Here is a 10,510-nt window from a genome sequence, read left to right as displayed (position 1 = left end):
AATACTTTCTGAGAGCACTGTATGTCATCACACAGGCAGACTGCCACAGCGAAGGAGGTTTACATGGTGCATCAAGTATAATATTATGAGTGTAGCTTAATTCTCTGTGCTCTGGAGAGATCTCAGGTAGTTGGTCAGAAGGCTCTGGAGGTCCTTGGACAGTTTTGTCTCTGTAGCACCTGGAGAGCGATGGAAAGAGAGAGAGCTCTCACCCCTGACCTCCCTCTGGCCCAGGGCTTCCTGTCTAGTATCATGCAATGTAAGGGAACACCCCCCTGAAATGGACAAAAATGAATGGGATGTTATTGGCACCGTACGAAACATATACACGGTGTACAATACCACTCAATTGGACGTTGTTTCATTCAAAACTGATTGCAAATGCCATAGGGCAAATGCCAAGTGTAACACTGCAAAAATCCAATAGATGGCGAGTGCGCGCCACCGTAAATTTTCATATTGCAAATGTAACACAAGTCAAGACCCAAGAGTAAAATGTTGAAAATGTGAAAAAAAATTCAAAAACTTATCACCCCCTTAAAAAAGTGCCTTCTGGGACGTTTTTCGAAATTCTTTCGATTTTTTTTTGTCAATTACACATGTATAAGAACTGTATGAACATACTTTTGTCAAATTTTATTATGATAATAAAAAATAAAAAATGTATTACTTGTCCATAAGGCATATGTTTTGTCCATTTGCAATATAATTTCATAGGAAGTCAAATGTCGAAAATGTGAAAAAAAAATCCAAAACTTATCACCCCCTTAAAAAGTGCATTCTGGACCGTTTTTTGAAATTCTTTTGATTTATTTTGTCAATTACACATGTATAAGAACTGTATGAACATACTTTTGTCATATTTGATTATCATAATTATTATAATTTTTTTTTTTTTTTACTTGTCCCTAAGGCATATGTTTTGTCCATTTGCAATATGATTTCAAAGGAAGTCAAAAATTGGAAATAACTATTTTTTTTTTAAATGTCCAAAATGACAATTAGATGGGTACGGGTGGGGGGTGCTCCCTACCCAACCGTAGACCCCTTGCTCCCCCCTAAAGGCATTAAAAAACATTTAAAAAATGTGCTTCTGGTAACACATTCCAATCACCAGGTGCACGGCTGTCCATTTGCAATATGTTTCAATGGGCATTTACCATCACAAGTTTGACATGCTCAAGGCAGTGATTCTGGTTCCTCACCATCGCTCATTGGTGTTGATTTCAGAATGTCATTTTGGTGATGGTACCTCACTGTTTAAACATATTGCAAATGGACAAAAGTCAGCCAGCAAGTCACCGTCCATCAGTCAATCAGATATCATTCTGACATCAAACTGATACAAACTGACACCAAACCCACTTTTTCCTACTCGTTTAGAAGCCAACTATCACATATTTCAGAGCAGGCCCAAAATTCACAGCGCCTTCTGTTTAAACCATAATAAAAACATAGAACACGTTGCCTGCTCTCTGTCACTATCTAGCTGTGGGTCCAGTTCTGACATTATGTCAGGCCTAGCTGAGGCGACCTCGAATCCCAAGTTTCGGCTCGATAGGTCATTTGGAGCCCGAACAGCGACCTTAATTGGTGCTGAAAATCCACTTTTTCCGGGCGTTGCTACGGGGTCCTTGAATGAGCTATCGGACAGAAACGTTGGAGTCCGTCTCTATGGGCCGAGGCGGTTTCAATGCACCTAGTCTAGGTCTGACAGTTCTTTGATAGTTTGAACAAAGGTAACTATTTTAGGCACTGTGTGTCTTTAAGCACCACACTGTGTCACTCCATCCTTGCTGTGTGTGTGTGTGAGTTTTTCTTGGAAATCCGATGGGATGAATGACTGATTTACAGTTCATGAGGGTTGCCTAATCACACATATGAAGTTTTGGAAAGATCTGACTTTTTTAACCCTTCGAAACAGCCCCTTTGACCCCAATTATGACACTTCCGGTTAGCACAGGAAGCTGAAAGTAAACACATATCCTCATTAGGGTAGGCTTTTACAGAATCCTGAGTTTTAAGTCTTTACGTTAAGAACTGACTGATTTACACAGGGTTGAATGCACTATTTCTCTCAAACTGCAGGTTGGGTATGGCAAAATGTCATCGAAGACAGGTTCATAAGACATTCATAACCCACATAGGCTTCAGGTTGAATTTAGGGGAGCAGGCAATGTATTCCTATGGGGAGAGAAGTCATTGAAAACTGTTTGATGTAAACACCTTCTTTTCACTGTTAAGGGTTAATGCCACATGGTCATGGTTAGACTTGCACAGATCGGGAGGACCTCAGGAATGTTCCTGAGGTCGAATTGTGCTTCTAACCCTAACGGTTCTCTCGCTGTCACCCAAAACCAATTGAAATGTAGGGCCAGGCTTCATTTTGGGCCTACTTTTTTCACGGTCGCTGCGCTTAGACCGAGCGAGTACGGTCAAGCGGGGCATCTCGTTGAACTCGGCACGGCCTGAGATTATGGTAATGCCATTGCAGGCTCTGTGTGTCTTTAAGCCCTGCACTTTGTCACTGCATCCTTGCTGTGTGTGTGTGTGTGTGTGTGTGTGTGTGTGTGTGTGTGTGTGTGTGTGTGTGTGTGTGTGTGTGTGTGTGTGTGTGTGTGTGTGTGTGTGTGTGTGTGTGTGTGAGAGAGCTTTTCTTTGACATCTGTTGGGAGAAATAAGTGATTTACAGTTCATGAGTGTTGCCTAATCACACATATGAAGTTTTGAAAAGATCTGACCTTTTTAACCCTTCAAAACAGCAACTATGACACCATTTTAAGGCACTTCCGGTTGACACAGGAAGCTGAAAGTGAACACATATCCTCCTTGGGGTAGGCTCTTATAGAATTTTGAGTTTCATCACAGAAATCTCGCGGAAACCCACTTAAAAAAGATTTGTCTGAACACGCTGCAACTGGATCTGTAACTTTTTTGGAAAAAAAACAATTTTTTTTGAACATCACCAATTGTACATTGTACGGTTTCTCTTAAATTACGATAGATAAATGGCTGGTTCTTTTTTCTCTGACACCGTAGGTTCATGTACTTTGACGTGAAGCGCTCTATTTTTGTTTTTGACCTTTAATCCCAGAAAAATGGCCATAACTCAAAAAGCGTTGAGGCCTCGATGCCATCTTGTTCGGGGCCAACTGCCTATTATGCCAAACCTATGCTCACCAAGTTTCGTCTTCGAAGTCTTTTCCGTTTAGGAGAAAAGGCCACGTCGTGATTGGTGATGTGTTGTACACTTGCAATATGATTCCATTCACCCTCTGGTGGGATTTACCGGGACAGCGGAAAAATTACCAAAATTAAAAGAAATTATAAAATGGAAACCGAATGCCCGAGAGACTTCGTTCGATGACTTCTTGGCCCCCGTGCACGGCCCGCCGCCGTCCGCAAATTTTACAAACGTTCGCGGACGTCTAGTAAGGGACCGTACATTTGCAATATGGAGTTTCTCATCAACCATACGGCAAATGTCAAAATGTTCCCTTCATGTATGTAAAGGAAAACAATATCATGACTTACTGACAGAGTGCGCCATGTTTCTGCTGGTAGCAATCCTCAAACTGTATGCAGAGAAATGTCCTGCCTTGTAGTATGGTTACCTCCATCTCCACCAGGCTCTAATAAATCAGATGACAAACCTGCAGAGATGAACAAGAAAATGGTACCTGTATTTAGGATTAATGTATTGGTATGCCTATTTCACGTTCATGTCTTCTTGTTTTGGATTGTGTTGGCAGATTGCATCCAATTTAAGGTGCATACACCACCACCTACTGTACTGGAGTGTGAGGCCATTCACGGCCTACCTACTTTAAATTCTTTGTGATACAGTACTGTAAAATTGGGTAATTGGAAAAAATGACCCTGCCAGCAATAAGCCCTCTCAACAAAAAAATATTTGAAATGAAAACACCACCCCATTCCACTATTTACCCTATCTAATCCTACTCCAGACCGACGGTCTGGGAGGACAGAACACTACCACTCAACACCCCCTGCAACTGTTCTGCAGTAAAACTTTGTATTTCTCTGCCGCTGCCACCACAACCTCTATTTTCTGTGACTTTCCATCCATTCCAATTGACAACCACAGCTATGAATGTCAAGAAACCTACCTTACTAAAGCACATATTCTTTCCATCACTCTCTATTAAGATCATCAAGGACATCAACCACCCGAGCCACAGCCTGTTCACCCCGCTATCATCCAGAAGGCCAGGTCAGTACAGGTGCATCAAAGCTGGGACCGAGAGACTGAAAAACAGCTTCTATATCAGGGCTACCAGACTATTAAATATCTTTCACTTGCCGGCTACTACCCGGTTACTCAACCCTGCACTTTAGGGGCTGCTGCCCTATACACGTAGACATGGAATCACTGGCCACTTTAACAATGGAACTCTAGTCACTTTAATAATGTTTATACAGTATACTGCTTTACTCATCTCATATGTATATACTGTATTCTATTCTACTGTATTTTAGTCAATGCCACTCCGACATTGCTTGCCCAATATTTACATATTTCTTAATTCCATTTTTTTACTTTTAGATTTGTGTGTATTGTTGTGAATTGTTCGATACTACTGCACTGTTGGAGCTAAGAACACAAGCATTTTGCTACACCCACAATAACAGCTGCTAAATATGTGTATGTGACCAATACAATTTGATTTGATTAGTCTCTGCCTACTCAAAGGAATCCCCTCTTCCTCTACCACCACCCTGTACCCATATTCCTCTACCACTCTCTTCACTGCTTTAGCATATGACACTTTCTGTACTACTCTGACCCTAGCAACCTCAACCTGCTTTTCTCTCACCGGATACCTCCGATCTCCCACAACTAACTTTCTCCACCGAAACGACACATTCCTTCGTCTCATATCCTCCTGCACACTTCTCACATCTAGGACTCTCCCTCCTACATACTGCTGCAACATTCCCATAAGCTTGACACCTAAAACACCAAAGCATTTTATTAACATTTGGGGGTGCTAATGTGAAACACGGCCTTTAAACGTTGAACATATTCTGTCATACTGAACTCAGCCAAGGCAAATGCATTCGACCAACGCCCCATGGCATTGATCAACCAATGGTGTGTTAGATACCACCCACATAGGTTTGCTTGACAACCCCTCATTATCATATAGGATGCTTAATACGTGACAACAAACAGCAAATATACTGTATTAAGATAACTTTATCTCATAACTATATGAAAGCAGATCTAATTAAATGGAACAATCTTCCCATGTACTGTATCTTACAAGTAGAATAAACCTCTTCAGAATGGCATGGCTCCCAAAGTTTTTATATTTATTCTTGGTAATACCACTTACCGCACCGAAGACATTCTTTAATAACAGACTTTATATGGGCAAATAAAACTCATAGAATACAAAGGAAAGTTTTACATCTTCCTAAGTCTGAGGGTGGTTTGAACCTTCCAGACTTGGAATTGTATCAGCTCGCCACCTAGGGCTCTTACTTGCGACATATAAGTTAAATGCACTAAAGAGGAACAATGGGTACATATTGAAGATGTGCATGCTCATCCCCAGAATTTTTTCACGTGTCTATTTTCAAAGGATTAAGCTAAGAACATGAACAACTTCATAGCATTTGAGGCTCCTCAGAGTAGGAAGGGGAGGACCATCCTCCTCAGTGAATTTAATACAATTCTAAATAGTGAGACATTAAAAAAGTTATCCTTTTTAGATAAAACTATACCAAATATATTGATGTCACCAAATAATTGATTAAAACACACTGTTTTACAATGAAGGTCTACAGTAGCCTAAGCAGCACTCTGTAGGTTAGCACCATGGTGTAACCGGAGGACAGCTATCTTCCATCCTCCTCTGGGTACATTGACTTCAATACCAAACCTAGGAGGCTCATGGTTCTCACCACCTTCCATAGACTTACACAGTAATTATGACAACTTCCGGAGGACGTCCTCCAACCTAGCAGAGCTCTTGCAACATGAACTGACATGTTGTCCACCCAATCAAAAGATCAGAGAATTAATGTAGTACTGAAAGCATAAGCTACAGCTAGCTATCACTGCGGTGCACAAAATGTGGTGAGTAGTTGACTCAAAGAGAGAGAAAGACAATAGTTGAGCAGTTTTGAACAAATTATTCATAATTAGAGAGAGAGAGCGCTAGCTAGCTATACTTGGTTGTATTTTTTAAAAACTTTCACTTCAAACCAAACTTTATTTGTCACATGCGCCGAATACAGAAAGTGTAGACTTTACCTTGAAATGCTTACTTACAAGCCCTTAACCAAAAGTGCAGTTCAAGAAGAGTTAAAATATTTACCAAGTAGAATAAAATAAAAACTAATAATAAAAAGTAACACAATGAGAATAACAATAACGAGGCTATATACAGAGGGTACCGGTATCGAGTCAGCGTGCGGGGGTACAGGTTAGTTGAGGTAATTTGTACATGTCGGTGGGGGTGAAGTGACTATGCATAGATAATCACTTAGCTAGTGAACGCAGCTAGATAGTTTAGCGTACTCAAACACCCAGCTCAAACAGATAGGGATGCTATGCTAGCTAGCTTACCATGGCTATCCAACACTGGAATCTTCCAAGTCAAGGTAAGCTTTTGGTTTTATTAATTTATTGCCACTGGGGCCCACCGGTGTAACTGCTAAACTGCTTTCTGACTGTACACTGTACTGCATAATTGTAGCTAGCGGGTTTACTAACGCGTTAGTTCTAGTAGCTATGCTGACTATGATATGACAATGATGTATGCTGTGTGTAGCGGTCATGTATTGAAAGTTTGACTTGGAAAGGTTTTTTCGCCTGGTCACAGACAATTGATGTGTTGTGCACTGAAGTCCACAAGCGAAGGGAAAAGGTGAGAGGAGGAGAGCGCGTAGATAGTTGCGAGAACGAATTATATATATACAACGAGCAAATGATCATGCTGTTTTATGTGGCTGCTATGAAAGTGAACTGGGTTTGCGTGTGATCAGGGGTGTATTCATTCCGCCGATTCTGTTGAGAAACGTTTCTTAAATAGAATTAAATGGAACGAAACGGAACAAAACTGGGATAAAAATACCTACATCTGTCCAATAGAAATTCATATTTCCAACTGTTGGACTAATGATTACTCCCTAAATCAGCTAGATGCAGGCAAGAGTGTGCAAGGCGGTACTGAAAGTGTCACTGTCTGTCACCTTGATTACTCAAAATTCTCTACGTTATAAACTTTAATTCATAGGCTAGGTTTTAGCAACCTCATGATGGGTACAGGGAAAAGTAGCCTAAACCTATCAATGTTATATTGAGCTCAGTGAATGGAATATGAATGACAGTCATCCAATATACTGTAATAGAAATAAGACCATGCTCATAAAAAAAATTGCATCCTCCCTCATCGTAAACGGCATCGACCACCACATAGTTAAGAACACTATAACAATATGGAAGAAAATTCAACGTATTCTACAAGAACCAATATCACTCTCTAAAAACAGATATGGAACAGTCCTTGAATAGCTTTTAAGAATTCACCGATAAATTGGTCCACATGGAAAACTAAAGGCATAGAAACTGTAAATGACTTGATAATTGGAAATACATGTATTTCCATGACAGAATTAAAATGCAAATTTGAACTGAACAATGTAAATATTTACAAATACCTGCAACCTAAAGTTTCATATTAAGAAATGTTGATTTCAAATAGCGCAATCTTGAGGGAATCCTATTTGAGTCAGAAAATTAGATGAATATGATTGGTAAGATATACAAAACCTTGCAGAGAGCCTATCTGTCACTCCCTGACCGTAGAGAGCTTTTTATGTCTCTATTTTGGTTTGGTCAGGGTGTGATTTGGGTGGGCATTCTATGTTCATTTTCTATGTTTTGTATTTCTTTGTTGTTTGGCCGGGTGTGGTTCTCAATCAGAGGCAGCTGTCTATCGTTGTCTCTGATTGAGAACCATACTTAGGTAGCTTTTTCCCACATGGTTTTTGTGGGTAGTTGTTTTCTGTTTTGTGTCTGCAGCAGACAGAACTGTTTTCGTGTTCTATTTTTGGTTATTTTGTCTCAAGTGTTCAGTTTTAATAAAAAAACATGAACACTTACCACGCTGCGCTTTGGTCCACACCTTCTTCTTCAGACAGCCGTGACACTATCCAATTGACAATCTCTTAGAAAAAATCAAAACTATTGGAACCAAGACTTAAAAATAACTGATATTGGCACAAGATGGAGGAAATATTGGACCATAACTAACAAAATTACAGTTAACAAAAATGTGCGCTTAATTCAGTATAAACTAATGTATAGAATGAATTACACAAGGCACAATTCATAAATTCTACAGCACAACAGCAGTGTCATGTCTTAAGTGTAAAACTAACAATGGCTCAATAATCCATGCCTTCTCGGAATGCTATAAAGTCCAAAAGTTATGGGTGGAGTGAGAAAGTTGGCTGTCAGAAGTATTACAATGTAAATGTGTGAGGACAGACGCTGGGAGACCAGAAGCAAGTACAGGGAGTGAATATGCAATAGATAATGGACATGAAACAAAACAAGAACAGCGTCTGGACAAGGGGAACAAAATGACATTAATGCAGACACGGGGAAGAAACTGAGGAAGTGACAGATGTAGGGGAGGCAATCAATAAAGTAAAAGAGTCCAGGTGAGTCCCATGAAGCACTGATGCGCGTAACGATGGTGACAGGTGTGCGTAATAATGATGGTGCCCTCGAGTCGGAGCAGGCGTGACAAGAGGGGGTGAGCGGGAGCAGGCGTGACAAAATGTACTTTTAATCCGTCTGTCTGCATATTTCAAGACATGGCATATGAGGGTGCAGTGACACACCCGATGGGTTGGACGATACATTTCTCGTCAATCATCTTGAAAAAAACATACACTTAACTGGAAATCAACCAATCCTCCATCGTTCACACAATGGAAAGGTCAAATGCTTTATTTTCTAAAAATGTAAAGTGCATGGGTGACAGAGAAAAAAAAGTGGTACAGTTAAAAGCCAGGCGGCAGAGAGTGATGGCGGCGCTGGAGATGGGGGTGTGAGCAGGAATGATGTTGTGAATGCTTTTGTGCGTCTGTATGTTGTCGTTTTGCATGATGTTTTGTATTGTTAAAAAATACAAATGTTTTTGCCGATGTCAAGCATAACCATACCTTGATGCAGCCACAACCATGCTTGAAAATAAGAAGTCAGTTATTCAGTAATGTGTTGTTTTGGATGTGCTCCAAACATAAGGCTTTGCATTCAGGACAAAAAAAGTATTCCTTTGCTGTGTTTTTTTTCAGTATTACTTCAGTGCCTTGTTGCGTACAAGATGCATGTTTTGGATTTTTCCCCCTGTATATTTGTATTCTTCTTTTCACTCTGTCATGTAGGTCATTATTGTGGAGTCACTACAAAGTATCCATCCTCAGTTTTCTCCCATCACAGCCATTGAACAAGCTGTTTTAAAATCACCAATGCCCTCAAGATTAACATCCCTGTTCATTTTCATTCCTGTCCTGCAGCTCAGTTCAGAAGAAAGACTGTATCTTTGACATGTTTGGGTGGTTTAATACATAATCCACAGCACAATTATCAACTTGACCATGCTTAAAGAGATATTCAATGTCTGATTTGATATGTCTGATTTGATTTGATATACAGTGGGGAGAACAAGTATTTGATACACTGCCGATTTTGCAGGTTTTCCTACTTACAAAGCATGTAGAGGTCTGTAATTTTTATCATAGGTACACATCAACTGTGAGAGGTGGTGTCATGTTTTGTCATTGATCATCATGTCTTGTCCCTGTGCTTCCCTCTGCTGGTCTTATTAGGTTCTTTCCCTCTTTCTATCCCTCTCTCTCCCTCTCCCTCTCTCGCTCTCTCTCTCTATCGTTCCGTTCCTGCTCCCAGCTGTTTCTCATTCTCCTAACGACCTCATTTACTCTTTCACACCTGTCCCCTATTTTGCCCTCTGATTAGAGTCCCTATTTCTCCCTCTGTTTTCCGCTTCTGTCCTTGTCGGATTCTTGTTTGATGTTTGCTGTTCTGTGTCCTTGTTCCGCCCTGTCGTGTTTTTGCCTTCTTCAGATGCTGCGTGTGAGCAGGTGTCTATGTCAGCTACGGCCTGTGCCTTCCTGAAGCGACCTGCAGTCTGTGGTCGCGTCTCCAGTCGTTCCTCTCTACTGACGAGAGGATTTCAGTTTCCTGTTTTGGATTTACCTTTGATAATATCCAGGAGAATTATTGTTTGTTTAAGACTGGAATAAAGACTCTGTTTCTATTACGTCGCTTTTGGGTCCTCATTCACCAGCATAACAGAAGAATCCGACCAAGAATGGACCCAGCGACTACGGATTCTCGCAACACTGCCGTCGAGATCCAGGGAGCAATGCTCGGCAGACACGAGCAGGAATTGTCTGCTGCTCGTCATGCCGTTGAGACCCTGTCCGCTCAGGTCTCCGATCTCTC

The sequence above is a fragment of the Salvelinus alpinus genome, chromosome 26 (assembly GCF_045679555.1).
Source record: "Salvelinus alpinus chromosome 26, SLU_Salpinus.1, whole genome shotgun sequence".
Lineage (NCBI taxonomy): Eukaryota > Metazoa > Chordata > Actinopteri > Salmoniformes > Salmonidae > Salvelinus > Salvelinus alpinus.
This window is presented reverse-complemented; position numbering follows the sequence as displayed.